Source organism: Xiphias gladius, chromosome 24, assembly GCF_016859285.1.
Source record: "Xiphias gladius isolate SHS-SW01 ecotype Sanya breed wild chromosome 24, ASM1685928v1, whole genome shotgun sequence".
Classification (NCBI taxonomy): Eukaryota; Metazoa; Chordata; class Actinopteri; order Istiophoriformes; family Xiphiidae; genus Xiphias; species Xiphias gladius.
Window position 1 is genome coordinate 20,244,927 of NC_053423.1, and position 15,138 is coordinate 20,260,064.

The 15,138-nt window shown below is 40.2% G+C and overlaps 1 long non-coding RNA gene across 3 annotated transcripts in view; it reads right to left on the bottom strand.

Annotated features, from left to right (window-relative positions):
* Nucleotides 1-2,281: 2,281 nt before the first annotated feature.
* The window catches only part of LOC120786387, a 29,256-nt gene continuing 16,399 nt past the window's right edge, over nucleotides 2,282-15,138 (bottom strand). For 2 of the 3 annotated variants that reach the window (XR_005706713.1, XR_005706712.1), the window contains exons 3-5: nucleotides 10,238-10,357; nucleotides 3,374-3,518; nucleotides 2,282-2,844 (exon numbers count right to left, since the gene is read on the bottom strand). This is a non-coding gene — a long non-coding RNA (uncharacterized LOC120786387). The remainder of the gene's footprint in view (nucleotides 2,845-3,373; nucleotides 3,519-10,237; nucleotides 10,358-15,138) is intronic. The other variant, XR_005706714.1, reaches the window with a different exon arrangement.

The window sequence follows — 15,138 nt, forward strand, 5'->3', positions numbered from 1 at the left end:
CTGTTGTCACAGTAAACCAGTTTTCATTTACACACATACACACACTCTCACCCTGTAGGTCAATATCTCTTTTTAATAATGACAGTGGTGGAGGAAGTACTCAGATCTTTAACTTAATTAAAAGTAGCAGTACCAAATTGTAGAAATACTCCAGTACAAGTAAAGGGTCCTGCATTCAAAATCTTACTCAAAGGAATAAACATTAAAATATGCCTAAAGTACCAAAAGTAAAATATTACACAGAATGTGTCATTGCATAGTAATGTATTTTATATTACTGGATTATAATTATTGACACAATAATGTGTACAACACTTTAACGTTGCTGGGTAGCTTGTGAATTTTGCCCCGGGCGTCAATAAAGACTTAACCTACGTATGACTACATCATAATTTATTAGTTGATTATATGTTGCTTTACTAATCTGAACCTGTAGCAAGTTACTTCTGACTAAAGTTGTCAAATAAATGTAGTTGAGTAAAAAGTGCAATATTTGCCTCTGAGTTGTGAGGTAGAAGTAGAAATGGAAATACTCGGGTACTCAAGTGCAAGTACCTCAAATTTATACTTAAGTGCAGCACTTGAGCCAATGTTACTTTGCGCCACTGCTTAATGAAGAGAGGAAACATGCACCTGAAGATGAAGATAATGTTATGAAGACAGAAAACACAGCGTCTCTGAACCTCCAAGTAGCATTAGCTTGTTGGCTAAAATGCTTTATATTGTTACAAGAGTTTATACGAGTAATGCTACATACAGCAGCATGCAGCCACACTCCATTTTGTTTATTTGATTGACACTATTACTTATTGATTTATTCAGTTATACGGCATTTCTGAGTTGTCTGGTAAGCTTTTCGAAACTTTTTGCGAGTTTTACGACTCCATATTCGTATTCAAATGAAGAGACCCGGGCTCCACTTCTCTGGCATACACTTCAAAACAACACAACGGAGGTGACTAACTCGTAAGCCCAGATTTTCTAATTGTTGCTGCTCTCAAACGTCCTTTCGAAATCAAATTATGCAGTTGTTTACATAAGCCTCTTAAAATGTCAAGTAGTCTGAAGTCTTCGGGGTGAGGTACTGGAGTTCCATCTCTATTAAAAAAAAACAAAAAAAAACACTTCCTGCAGGAGAGGCCAGAACATGTAGCGGTTGATGGATCAAGTCCAGCAATATTGTTTTTAACGCAGGGGTCCCACAGTTCTGTGTCTTACCTCCCGCTCTGTTTTCCATCTGCACAAACAACATAAACTTCTACACCGACGAACTGACATTTTTAGGATGCAGGTGACATGGCTCTAGCGCCCGCCCGAGGGACACGAATTCCTTGTAAGGGTACCGCCAGTAAAAGTGCGGGTGGTGGAGCAGGTGAAGGTCGTGGACACCTGGGCACTGAGGCAGACGGAACTGTGTCCTTTTCTCCCCGGTTTTAATGTTGGGAGAGAAAACTTAAACTTTCTCGGATCATGAACCATGCATGTAAAATAACAGGCCCCTCCAAGTCCTCACCGTTGGGTCCGTACACCCTGGCAGTTAGACGCTAAAGAACCCTCATCACACGGGACCCTCCACATCCCCTCCACAACTCATTCGAACTCCTCCCAACAGGCCGCCGTTACAAAAACCCTCCACCCAGGACAAATATATTCATACAAACTGCCATTTACATCATAAACAAGCTATTAATGAGTTAGTATCCTAACACTTAACATCCTAACACAATATTTGCACTTTAAAGCCAAATTGTTCTTAACTCTCTGAGTAAATACGAATGTATGTATACGTATTTTTTCTGTTTAATGCTACGTCTATATTTCTGCTACACGTGTGTTTTTATTCTTTGTGAACCCTCATGACCCACGTCGAAAATGTTTCCGTCGCCTTGCGACAACAATAAAGTTGCTCTGATTCTGATTCTGATCTCTTGGTGGTAGCTTCATATTTATCTGACAGATTCGAGAGTTGTATCTGTCGTCTAATCTAACCCTCACAAGAAAGCATATAAGCGTATTTCTCAAAATGTTTAACTACTCCTTTAATGAGAACAGCAGTTTTAAAGAGTCTCATTATTACCCCATAAGCTAAATAATCGTTCAGTTCAATTAATTCAGCTGATAACGTACTGTAAGTGTAATATGATCGGTTGCTGAAAATACAACTTTTGTTCGAACTGTTGCTTTAAAGTAGAGAACAAACCTTTCAGAATTCATTTATAATCAATTTATTGATTTAGGGTGAATATGTAAACAAATTGTGATACAGATTTTTGGTCCCTAAAGCAGTGGTTCCCAGCCTGGCTCCATTCCTGAGGGGTTTCTATGATGATGAATTAAGAAGGCAAATAAAAATATTTCTTTTACACATGTTCCTTTTTATATTTCTGCCTTTTTTCTAATTTTAGCATTTCCTTGTGAAATACTGGACGTTTTCAACCCGTCAGGCCTCCAAAAATCCTTCAAATTAAACAATCCAGGACGGAAAAACCGATCTTTGGTTGCAGTGCTCACAGCTCACACTCAACGCTGTTGCACATTTGTTGCAAATTCCCCAGAGGAACAACGGACACCAAGCCCAAAATGAAATTATGCAGTTCTTCATGTTGTTTTTGTGTTTCTTTTTTTGCCTTCAGGCAGGGATGATGATATTTTGCTTGTCATGCTTCTTAAGAGAGGAACAAAAGGAAGCCTTGGGTCCACCCCATCTCGATGAGGCGACGAGAAGATGGTGAGTCTCACCGCTGTACGTCGACCGCTTCAAAAAAAATACCCTCGGTTGTCTGCGGGATGTGTGGCAATGTGAGATACGGTGATAGGTTTTCTGGGTTAATCGCTCATTTCTGACTGCAAAATTTCAGGAGAAACAAAAAACGAAACGTTTTTTTTTTCTTCAATCGCACAAATTTTTCTTCTGTGATGTGTAAGACGCAATAAAAACGCCCGGATTTAACTATCTGCTTAGTTTCATACGAATGTCTCCCAAGTGAAGTCAGACTTGGTGTGGAAATACATTTAAGCCATAGCCTGTGTTGATGAGGGGTCAGTGCGCATCCCTTCAATTCATCATAGAAAGACACAAATACTGTTGACTACAAAATTTCTCTTGTTATGAAGGTACCTAAAGGTATCTAGCAATTAATTCATTCCCAGACATCCCCAAAATATAACTTTAGTAAAAAGCATTCCTCTTTATAGCACTACATAGCCAGAAATAGCGGCTCACCCACTACAATTCAGCTCCTCAGCTCCGTCTGATAAATATTTATCCAACTGAAACCTGCTTGAGCCGGAGGCCTTGTTATCTTTATCGATTCCTGTTCTCTCCGCTCGTCTCTGCATGAACTGTGTGGATTTTTAACATGTGTTTGGGTACCGTGCTAAACTCGTATGCAGGGTCAGGCAGCCCGAAACAGACGGTCCCTCCGACAGCGGCTGCACCTGCAGGTCAGAGCTCATCTCCGCCGTGGGGCTTCTTTCTTTGGAGCCTCTCCTCCCTGGATGTTACGTAACGGACTCCACTGGACGAGAGGGAGAGGAGAGCAGTCAAAACACATGAGCCTCAAACCCTTTTTCCACGGTGGGAATTTAACCACGGGTGATAAGTTAAGAAAAGCGTTACTAAACCTTAATGAATGAAGCAATATTACAGCCACGTTGACTTATATGTTCGAACAGCTTTTTGAGGAGAAGTTAAAAGCAGCTGTTTGAATTTATCAGAGGGCTCCCTAGCTTGGCAAAATCTCTTTGGGTTCAAACAGGTTTTCTCATGACCGGAAAGGCAGGTTTTCTATGATTTAACAGTGAACTTTAGTTACATTTAGGAGTATGAATTATTAAGGATGATTTAACATTCTCCCTTCGTCCTCAGTTCTCTTGTTATAGAGATGAAAGAATTAGTTGATTAATTCATAAGTTGATCAAAAGGAAATTGCTCAGCAACTATTTTGACATTGGTCCACTCTTTAAGTCATTTTTTTAAGCAAAAATACCACAAATGTCCTGGTTCCAGTTTGTCAAATGTGAATGTTTGCTTGCTTTTCTAGTTCTCTATGATATTAAACTGAACGGCTCTGGTTTTTTGACTGTTGGTCGCACAAAAAAAGACCACCGAATACGTTTTCTTCAGCTTTGGGAGGTTGTGACGGGTGGACCAAAAGCTTAACGGGTTAAATCGAGAAAATGATCAGCAGATTAATCGATAATGAAAATGATCTTAGTTGGGTATCAAACCAAAATGCTTTTCGAGTACTGCCCGAAAATTGTCTGTAGCATTGACTATTGGAAATCAGCATTGAGTGCTTTGTAATGGCTTGTCTATGTATATTTTTTGATGATCGGACATTAAAGTCATAACGTGGATTTTCCCAAACATACCCTGTGACCATAGCGAAAGTGAAAATAAAGCACATCTTCAATCATTTATCCTAACTCTGAATCATTGGACATCACTGTGTAATAAATGTGTTTGTACTCTCTCACAGACACACACACACACACACACACACACACACACACACACACACACACCACACACATTATGTAGACGTTCTAGTCATGCTCTTCGGGAAGCGTGCTGTGATTCGTCATCACCTCCAGCTGCTTCAGGCCTGCACCTGCTCCCCAGTACTCGTCTTCGGAGCTTTTCCAACAAACTCCGTCATTGCAGACAGGCTCAATTAATATTAAACTCATGGCTCCATACTGACGTAACCGTCCTCCTCTAAACCCTGGCCAGCTCTCTAACACCCCGCGACAGTGATGTCATCTAATCTATCCCCTGGACATGTAGCTGTACGTCTGGATTAGACCGCTCTGCAGGGTGACGCGGCACCTCTTTGTTTGACATTTATCTCAAGCTCTGAAATAAACCTGCAGAGGGGCCAACAGCGCTTCTTGGCAGCATCTCCACATCATCATTGCTACTTCCTGCTGGCTGGGAGTGTACGGTGCATCCATCAAATTACAGGATGATGAACTAGTCCACTCATTCAGCACTGTAATGTAAAAACATGAAAGCCGGCAGCACAACATGACTGTGAGAAATTAGACAACAAGGAAAAGGTGCTGTCTACAAAATGTATCCCTTTTCATCGGTTTCGTTATCGAGTAGCTATTATTTATGTATTATTTATTATAATTAGAGCTGCATTGAATAGTCAGTTAAGTGATTAGTCAAACAACAGAAAATTAATCAATTATTTTGATCGATTATTCAGCATTTTAGTCATTTCTCAAGCAAAATATGCCAAAATTTCACCAGTTCCAGATTCTCAAATGTAAAGATTTGCTCCTTCTAGTTTTTCGTTCATGACAGTACACCAAATGTTTTTGAGTTTCGGATTGTGGCTCAAAAAAAAAAAAAAAAAAAGCAATTTTAAATACATCTCCTCAAGATGTGGCAAAATATAACGATCGTTTTTCACTACATTCTGACATTTTATAGACTAATCAAAAAAATAATCTGCAAACAAATTGATAATGAAAGTAATCATTAGTTGCAGCCCTATTACCAAGTAATCTGCCAATTTTTTTTTTTAATTAATCAAGTTATTGTTTGCTCTATAACCCGAAAATAGGGAAAATGTGTATCACAGCCCAAGGTGACGTCTTCAAAGAGCATTTTTTTTTGTCCAACAGAGAGTCCAGCAATCAAAGATAGTCAATTTACAATGATGTAAAACAAAATAGCAGCATATCCTCCAGTTAGTGATAAATTATCATCAGTTAGTATTAGTACATTTGCATTTCTTCTTTTTAAACTTCTAAAACTTCTATCACCACAGGCTGTTGGATTACAACAACATGGAGCTCTCACTTATCTCACGCAGGCAGCAGGAGCTCTGTTCAGTGTGAGGCTCGGTCTCATAAACAGGCTTTTACTCTTTTTCGCTTTTCTAAAACACATCAGCTGGCTCCGCTGTGTTCTGGCAGAGCTCAGGGCTGCAGCTTATGCGAGAGGACAAAGCGGCGTCGCCTCCAGGCGCAGAGTGTATGGCGAGTGTATGTAGAGGACAGAGGCGGATTAGAACAAGCATCCTACATAAGACACGGTATAAACTACAGACTAACGCGTTGAAAAACCAAGAGAAAGGGCTGATCAGCTTCAGTTTGTAACTGAAGAAACTGTTAAAATAAAATAACTGCTGCTCAGGAGGGATGTGATTCACCTGTATTAAATAACTTTGGCTCACTTTGGCAGTTGATTTACCCACATACTGTATGAACACACACACCAACTTTCAGTGGCAAATTCTTGCCACATACCCCCACTAACCTCAACACACACACACACTGAACAAATTTTAGTTTCCTATTAAGGATTTCTAATAATATTGCCAATACTGATAGTTATACTCTTTGATTGAAGCTGTTTATGTCTTTTTGTTTCCTGTCTGTATTTAAAATCTTCGAATATAACTATTTTTTATGTGGCCAAAAAAAAAATCAGAGTGCACCTGAGATAAAAATTAAACTAAAAGAACTGGGAACGTTTGTTTTTTTTTTTTTTGTGCAGATTATTGTTACCCAGCACCTGCAAAGATTTTATGAATGTTCATGTGCCTCTTAATGATTGCCAAAAAATTCCAAGTATTCAACATGTAGGGCTGAAATCAGTAATTATTTTCATTACTTATCAATATATGGGTATCTTCAAATTAAAAGATGAATTTCTTAGTTATAAAGTATAATAATACTAGTTCTAAGAGCCAAAATTGGTGTCTGTAAACAGCTTATTTTGTTCAGCAAACAGTCAAAAAACTCAAAGATTTTCCTTTTACAAGGCATAAAACACAAAAGCAGCTAATTACGCCCAAACTATATTCTTAAAAGGGTGTCAAAATTGTTCGTTTAATTTCCCGTGGACTGACTATTCAATTAATCAACTATTTTTTTAATACAAAATCTGCATTTACCTCCAGAATTCTAATCTAAAAATTCCTCTGAAGGAGGACTGAATCATGATTGGACTGTAAATTTCTTTGTTTAATCCAAAAAAACAGTCAAATGAACTGGTGTCGGACACATCTGGGGCACAGAACTGACAAGTGTCCAAATGTCTTCAAAGCTAAGCGAGCAGAGAACTGATCCAGGTGCCTTTGACTTTATACTAGCAGATATCTGGGACCCAGAATTGTGATTTTTATTTTATTTTTAAAAACAACAACATAGATACCTTTTTCTAGGTATATTTGTATATATGATATTTAATGTTACCACTATTCCACTGTTATGTTTTTACAGTACCAGGTGGAAATCGGTTCTCTACTTTTGTTTGTAATTTCACACTGTATATGAACATACACTTTTGCACTTATCTTAACTTCCTCTCTAATACATAGAGGAAATTAAGTGATCCAGTACGCACTGTGAAAAGCCTTTATTTACTCATTAGTGGCCTTAAGTATGGACAGTATGTGACAAATGCACAATTCACTCTCAAGCCTCCCACATACATGCCCTTCCCAGTATCCTACCACACCCCTGTAATCCTCCCCAGTAGCAGTTAGGTAAGACTATGAGAGGTGTTATGCAAGTTGCAGAGAACAAAGCGTTTGTGACAGACTTCTGAATCCATCCTGCTCACTGGTCTGCAGCACTGTGTGCACACACGCACACACACACACACACACACACACACACACACACACACACACACACACACACACACACACACACACACACACACACACACACACGCGGTTATAAATGCATGTGGACAGATTATAAGTCAGGGTTACTTCACAGGAAATGGTGAAAATGATCTGACCTTAAAGTGTGTGTGTGTGTGTGTGGGGACTTCTGAGAATAACATTCAAGTGAGCAGGGATGAGTGGGCTATTTTTGTACTTTATATTTTCCATCCTGCACTGTCCTTGGGGGTAGACTGGCCACATGCCCTACTACAGTACAAGTGCGGTGTCCTAATTACCGACAGAAATAAAGCTATCACATTTTTAATAGTGCAGTGGCACGGTCGGCCTAAACTGTCCCTCCTCTCGTCCTTCAGTGAAACTAGTGCCGCCTCGGTTCCTCTGCTGTAAACTTCACCTCACCTGAGTGGACTTGTTCTATAACGACAACGTCCAGGGTCATGCATTCCATCACATGATCATTCGTGAGATGTCTGACCGTGTTTTTACAAACACAAGTCTTTGTATCGTAAAGAGAAATGGTTGACAGAGAGTTGTTAAGTGGTCGAAGGATTTGCGGCCGCACTTATCTTGTCCGGCCTCTTTTAGTGTGCACCTCTCAAGTGGCTGTGTGTGTCTGTTTGTGTGTGAAGCGCTGTTGATAACTGAAAGTGAAAAACAGAGAGCATCTCGTGTCTGCTGGTAAATACACGGTCTGCTTTCGCTCCCTGACATGACCACTATGAGTGTCTCACATTGAACAGACCTCAGATATTGAGAACCATAGAATTGTGTGTCACCATACCTCGGGCTCTCTATTTTCAGTATTAATAAAGTGTTAATTTTCAATTATTTGGACCATTTCTTATTTTCTGAACTTACTTGGAGGGAGTCTGGTGCATGAAAGGCGCTTTGCTTTCAGTTTTTCCTCACTGTTCTCTTCATTTTCTATAACCAATTGATTTTCTGAATTTTAAAAAGACCGTTTCTAAACAATGGTCAATGTGCAACAGGGAACATAAATAAAATCTGGACAAAAAATTGGTTAAAACTGATTTTCTCCTTTTTTTTTTTAACCATCTTAGTTTAGCACGTTAGCATGTTAGCATCCTAACTATTATTAGCAAAAAACACAACGTACAGCTGAAGTAGATGGGAAACACATTTAAATATTGGACAAATTAAAAAAATTTTACCTGACGATGGAACAAAATAAAAAGTTACAATTCATCCAGAGGGGGACATTAAGGGGCGTCCCAAATTTTATAACAATCTATCCAACAGTTGCCAAGAAATTTCACAACAAACTACAGATGTCAACTTCCTGGTGGTGCTAGAGGAAAAGTCAGGGGATCATCAAAGTCAGTAGGATCCGTCCTCCGGGGACCATGAATTTCTGCATCAAATTTTCGCAACAATCCATCCAATCCAGGATATTTCATCCTGAACCAAAATGATGGACCAGCTGACTGAGTGACAGACCAACACTGCCATCCATAGAGTCATGCCGCTAACTTGGCCAAGACCAGGGTATATCTCAGTGAAAACGGCTAAAATCCAAATCCACTGAGCCTTACTGCTACGTCAAAATGTCAATTCTTGCAAAGAACCTTGTTAAAACCAGAGCAGTTTTTTATTAACTCAAGTCATACTCAAAGCAGAATCATATATGCCGTAACAGTTTGAGAATAATGCTCATCATAAAAAAAATTAATTATTTATAGAGCTCAAGATTTCATAAGTTATACTGCAAGCTCAGTTTTAAGCAGTTATATCTCCGTGAGACTAGCTTTCAAGCCTTTGTGTGTAGGTCTTTTTTGCAACACGCATTTTGACTTGTTAAGAACAACATTAAAGATGGCTCTTTTCTATTCAGGCCATGACAGTGTGACAGGGACGAGGCGCCAACAGTAGCAGGACAACTAAGACTGAAGCAGCTAAATGGACTTCAGCCATCGTTCATTTCTACTATTTACACCTGTGCTTCTCTAATGTCAAAATGTCTTTGGTGCTAAAGGCCCATTCCTAGATGTTACCACGGAAGAGAAACCATCGTGTAAAGATTCATCGAGAGGGTTTTAGACCTTTTGCATGCCCTGTGTGTCCGGGCCAAGTGTGACTCAACATTTCACAGTTAGGATCACACAGTTCTTAAGACAACAGAAGTAGCCCGGCCCGTTTCTATTTATATGTAAGCTCTTCCATATCTAGAGAGCATCCCTTTAAATCCAACCTCACTCAATGAGTGACCTGCAAACAGAGACTGACCTCAGGTTTCTCTTTGACATTCCTGAAATCGTACAGTTTTCTGTGTTCCACGGCTCTTTATGTGGCGCGACCGAAAGACGGTTCCCACATTAGATTGGATTTTCATGGGAACCGGCCCTCCTTGACTTTTACAGTAAAAGAGCTAAGCCGAGACACACACACACACACACACACACACACACACACACACACACACACACGCACACACACGCACACACCTGACAGATCCTTCTCCAACATGCCTGCTGCCCTGTTGCTAATCAGGTTAAAGATAGAAACAGGGCTGTCCGCAGAGTGACCTACTGTACTGTACGGGCAGAGTGATCTCAATCCCTCACCTCCTCTGGCCTCCTTCTCGCATGTTATTTGTCCTTCCCATCCACAGAGTTGACTTAGCAGTCAGGAATTGGCTGAATAATGCTGAAGCAGGAAGGTGGTGGACCAACACATGCGCAGATCTGTGGCAGACAGCAGGGAAAGGATGGGAAAAATACAATGAATTTCTGCTTTTGGTGACAGAGTTGAGCTTCATTGAAACGCAATGTGGGATTGGCTTTGGGTTGCAAACAAACACTCCCTTTCCCTGACTGGAAACCTCTTTGAGCTTTGAAACTAAAGTACAATTGAAAACAAGGCATAGGCGCTTAGAGCACCTTTCTGTATATTTCCTTTGGATTTGCCCTCCATATCAGCGTCTTAGTTGGACAACATTTTATTGTATTTCACATTAGGGCTGCTGTTTTGATTATTTTTTTGAGTAACTGATAAATCATTTAGTCTACAAAATAGTCAAGTGAATTTTATTTATATATCACCAATCACAAATGCACCTCACTGGGTTTTACAGTCTGTACAGGATTATGACAGCCTCTGTCTTTAGACCCTCGATTGGGAAAAGGAAAAACTCCCCAAAAAAATCCTTAACAGGAAAAAAAACAAAGAAAAAAAAAATTATAGATAAATTGTAAACATATAGTGAAGTAAATCGAAAATTCTCAGACCCCAAGGTGACGTCTTTATGTTGCTTGTTTTTAATGAGAGAGTTAGATGAGAAGATCAATACCGCTCTTGCGTCTGTCTGTTAAATATGAAGCTCTAGCCAGCAGCTGGTTAGCTCAGCATAAAGACTGGAAACAGGGGGAAACAACGAGCCTGGCTCTGTAAAAAGGGAACAAAATCTGCCAAGGAGTAGCTGTAACGCTCACTAATTAACATGCCCTATCTTGTTTGTTTAACCTATAAGAACTAAAAAATAAAAACTCTAAAAAGGAAGGGTCTTGGACAACTCGGATGGCCATCTCACGGTGATGAAAAAACCCCAGTAATTCACTTCACCCCACCAAGAAACAGTCCAGCACATGAGCCGCTGTAAAACCACTACTTGCCTTTTTACACTTGCAGAGCGTTACTGATCTTCTCATCTAGCTCTCGGCAAGAGAGCAAATAAGCGTTTTTGCAGATACTGCTTTAATCTTACCAACAGCAGCTTCCATTTACATGGTACATCACACTTTACTGGGGTGAAGTTTATAAAAAGTCCAACAACAAGAAAAAGTCCGGTAAACAAGCAAGACAACGACCTCTTATTTTTCTGTGTCAACCAGAATCCCCAACAATGACGCCAACGATTGTCAGTGACAAACAATGACATGTCTCAATTAACACATCAGCCTGTTTGTGCATCACTCCTTCTCACGCCAACTCATGTCCATTTTACACTCCCTCCGCTCACACTCTGCCCCTAATTTAAATTACATGCAAATCTGTCCAGTCAAAACTGGTGTGTCACAGATTATTCCTGTGCTCCGGCCTCACCGTGAAAAACTCTTGACTGTATTTAAAGAAAACATCCCTGCGGTCCTTTTTCTCAAGTTACATGATATCAATCCGTATTTATTTTCACTTTCCCTGTGAACTATGTCACGCAGTGCTGTTCAAGGTGATGAGCAGGCTGAAAAAATATGTTTGTTGGCGAAGTCGCTTCATTTCAACACGGGGCTGCAGATATATGATGACTCAGGGAGAGTTTACAAGAGGAAGCCCAGCTCTCTTTTAAACTTCATTCGAATGAGTTCCTTTACAAAATTTCTTTGACCTCTTTTGGTTTGGAAATCTAAATAATGCTTGTTATTGGGTGGTTGGGAGCAGTTTCTGTTTGCCCCTGAAGCTGGAGTTCAGCAGCAGGGCGGGAATCTGTGCGTCAGAGGATCCTGATTCAGCATCAATAAAGGCAGAATGAACAAGCTGTAAAGTGTTTCACATGGTAAATATGCATGTTGCCTCAGACAGAATCTTGATTGTGCAGAGACCGTTATTTATTTATTTTTTTTTTTTAAATCAGCAATGCGGATTTGTTTTCACACATCGTCACACCCCCACCTCCTGACTGTGACAGTCACAAAAGACTTTACAAGGGCTGAAAATGGCAAAGTAAAATTTGATATCCATGAGGACTTTTGTCAGCATCAGGAAAAAAACTAAAACCTCTATAAAAATAAAAAAAAAAAAAACTAAGCGGGCTGGTTTCTTTCTGGAAGTGAAAGGGTTCACAAATAGAGGATTTGCCATCTTTACCCAACTTAGCACCTCTTACAGCTTGTCGCAATCCAATCTGTTAAGATATTTTCAAGTTAGGGATTTTGTTCAAACATACAGTACACCACTGATTATCCAGTCTCCATCCGTCTTATACTGACAATTCCCTCCGTGTTTTAGACGTGCAGAAAAGCCTCATCTCATACCTGTAAAACCAGATTACAACAGACAATAGCTCTGTAATTCAGAAGATTCGATTACACTGGGAGCGGGAAATGGACAAGACCGAGGCTAGACTGGCCCAAATTTACTCCACCTGCACGTATGTCCTGGCTATGTGATCTCTTGTCAATCCTGAAACTTGATGAATGTGACTCTTCCATTGCTCCGAACTGTTTTGGATTTGACCTCAATATAAAAAAATCTTTAAAAAAAACAAAACTGAAGGTGATCACTGCTGCTTATCCCTGCCTATATTCTCATTTGCAAGTCTTTTGGCGCTAGTCCAAGTCAATTTGCATGTCTTGTAGCACTGAACATACTCTTAGTCATGTAGCTCTCTTTCCCACTGGAGCTTAAATTTGCTTTGGAGAAAAGAATCTGCAAAATGCACAGAATGTAAACGTATTTCTATAATGTTATGTCGTCATAAGCAAACTGCAATTACAGCTGAAAGTCCTTCAGGTCTATGAGTGTTGACCAATCAAATAAAATGGCATATGAACATTTTTATTCCAAAGCTGTGTTAATATAGCAGAGATCAAGTCCCTGTACTGTGTAAGCCTAATAATTAAAAATTTGAGGTGTGTAGCCATGCGGGGCCCCTCTGTTGCCATCCTATTTATTTTTCTTTTAGTTGCAGGATTTTACCAAATCAAAATGTGAGATTTAAATGGTTCTGTTGTCAAGTCTCGGGTAAGTTAAGTATTAGCAATTTAGTCTAAAGCCAGACTGAAATGCTGTCTGTCGAAATTTACTCATGTGATGTGGCCAAAAGCAAGGCGGCAGGAAAGAAGGTGGGTAGAGTTATAGACTGCCAGAACAGAACAACAGTCCACAAATATGTCAATTTTACAGGATTTTTATCAAACTTTTTACCATTATCATTACCAAGTGGCTGGACATTGGGAAGGTTTTGCAGTTCCGCATGTTAAAGGTTCAAACAGACTGAACAAAGTAAAGAAGGCAGGTTTAATCTTGAGCCTTTTTCATTGTGACAGTCTGACTCATATCCAAGTCTCTTGTAGAAACAGGTGACAAATTAAAGAAGATACCTGTATAAATAGTAGAGAGACAACACAAATGCAGATGGGGTCACTGAATAGTTTGCTGAGTATGAAAATGACGGGAATCACAAGTTTATAACCTTCACAGTCACCAGATTTCAACCCAATCGAACACCTGCTGTATGGGAGAATTTGGAGCGGCGTGCCGGATACCACCCTCCGCCACCATCATCAAAACAGAGGGAATATCTTTTGTAACAAAAAAAAAATGTTTTTTATCGCTCCAGAAGAGTTTCAAGAGATCTGTGGAATCAATGCAAAGAAAACTGGAAGCTGCTCGTGATGGAACGACATCTTTCTAAGACACTTGATGTGGATTTTTCCTTTAATTTCTCACCCATCTATAGATCTTGAGTTAATCATAACAGGATATATTTGTTAAATTCAAGTCAACAAGTTATGTCAAGAGAACAGCTGAATCAGAGCAATCAAAAACATCTTTATTACAGCATTTATTCATTATGTCATTGCCTTTTTTAAGCTTTTTCGGGGGCTGCCAGAGTCATTGACTCAACTCAGTGAGTCTGAAAGCTTTTCCATGTTGTAAACTTAAGTCATAGATTTGTCACACGCCGTCATCTACATATATACAGTAAGACTGTTGTTCGCTAGTCCAGTTTCCAAAGTAAAATCCCAATTCCATGCAGCACTCATTGTATGTGATGGCCTTCAGCCCTAGGCAGACGGATAACACAGCAATCAGGGCTGTCACTGTGACTAAACAGATAATTTTATCCACCAAAAGTCCTGAGAGACAGTAAATGAAGGAAGTAGAGGAGGCTGGTGAGTGGCGAACACACCACTTGTGCAGTCGTGGCCAATTAAAGGCGGATTTAAAAACCTCTCTGTCTCTTCTCTGTATTCCTCAGGTGGTTACCGTGTCATGGAGACTGGTTTCCCCTCCGGTGGGACTCCCATGCTCGCGGCAGCCGTAACCAGACACCTGCTTTTGTGTTGTTCAAGGCTCTCCAGGTAGATAAAAGAACAGATGAGGGTGGAGGTTGTGGGGAAGCAGGGGGGTTGAGGGGGTGTAGAGAGGAGGAGAAGCAGGTGCGTCACAGATCTTTGGTTTCAGCTATTTGGTCTCAGCGCAGGCAGAGTGATAAGAGGAAGAAAAGGCAGAGGACGCAGAGGGAATAGGGAAGTGCAGCGGGGAAAGTTATTTGCCTGTGAATCGAAGACTTTTCTGACCAGAGCTGCAGTGAAGGCGAGGGAAAAAAAAAGAGGAGGGAGGCGAAATTTACAGGAGAGCAACATCTTTCTCATGCACTCAATCACCTGAACGCTCAGCAGCAGACAGGCGTTCATTCATCAGAGACTCCGTGCCCAATAGCAAATATAATAAAACGCTCAGGAGGACATGAAGACCGGCAAGAAATCCTTCATAGGTAGGTGCTCCTTTAATTTACTGTGTCTGT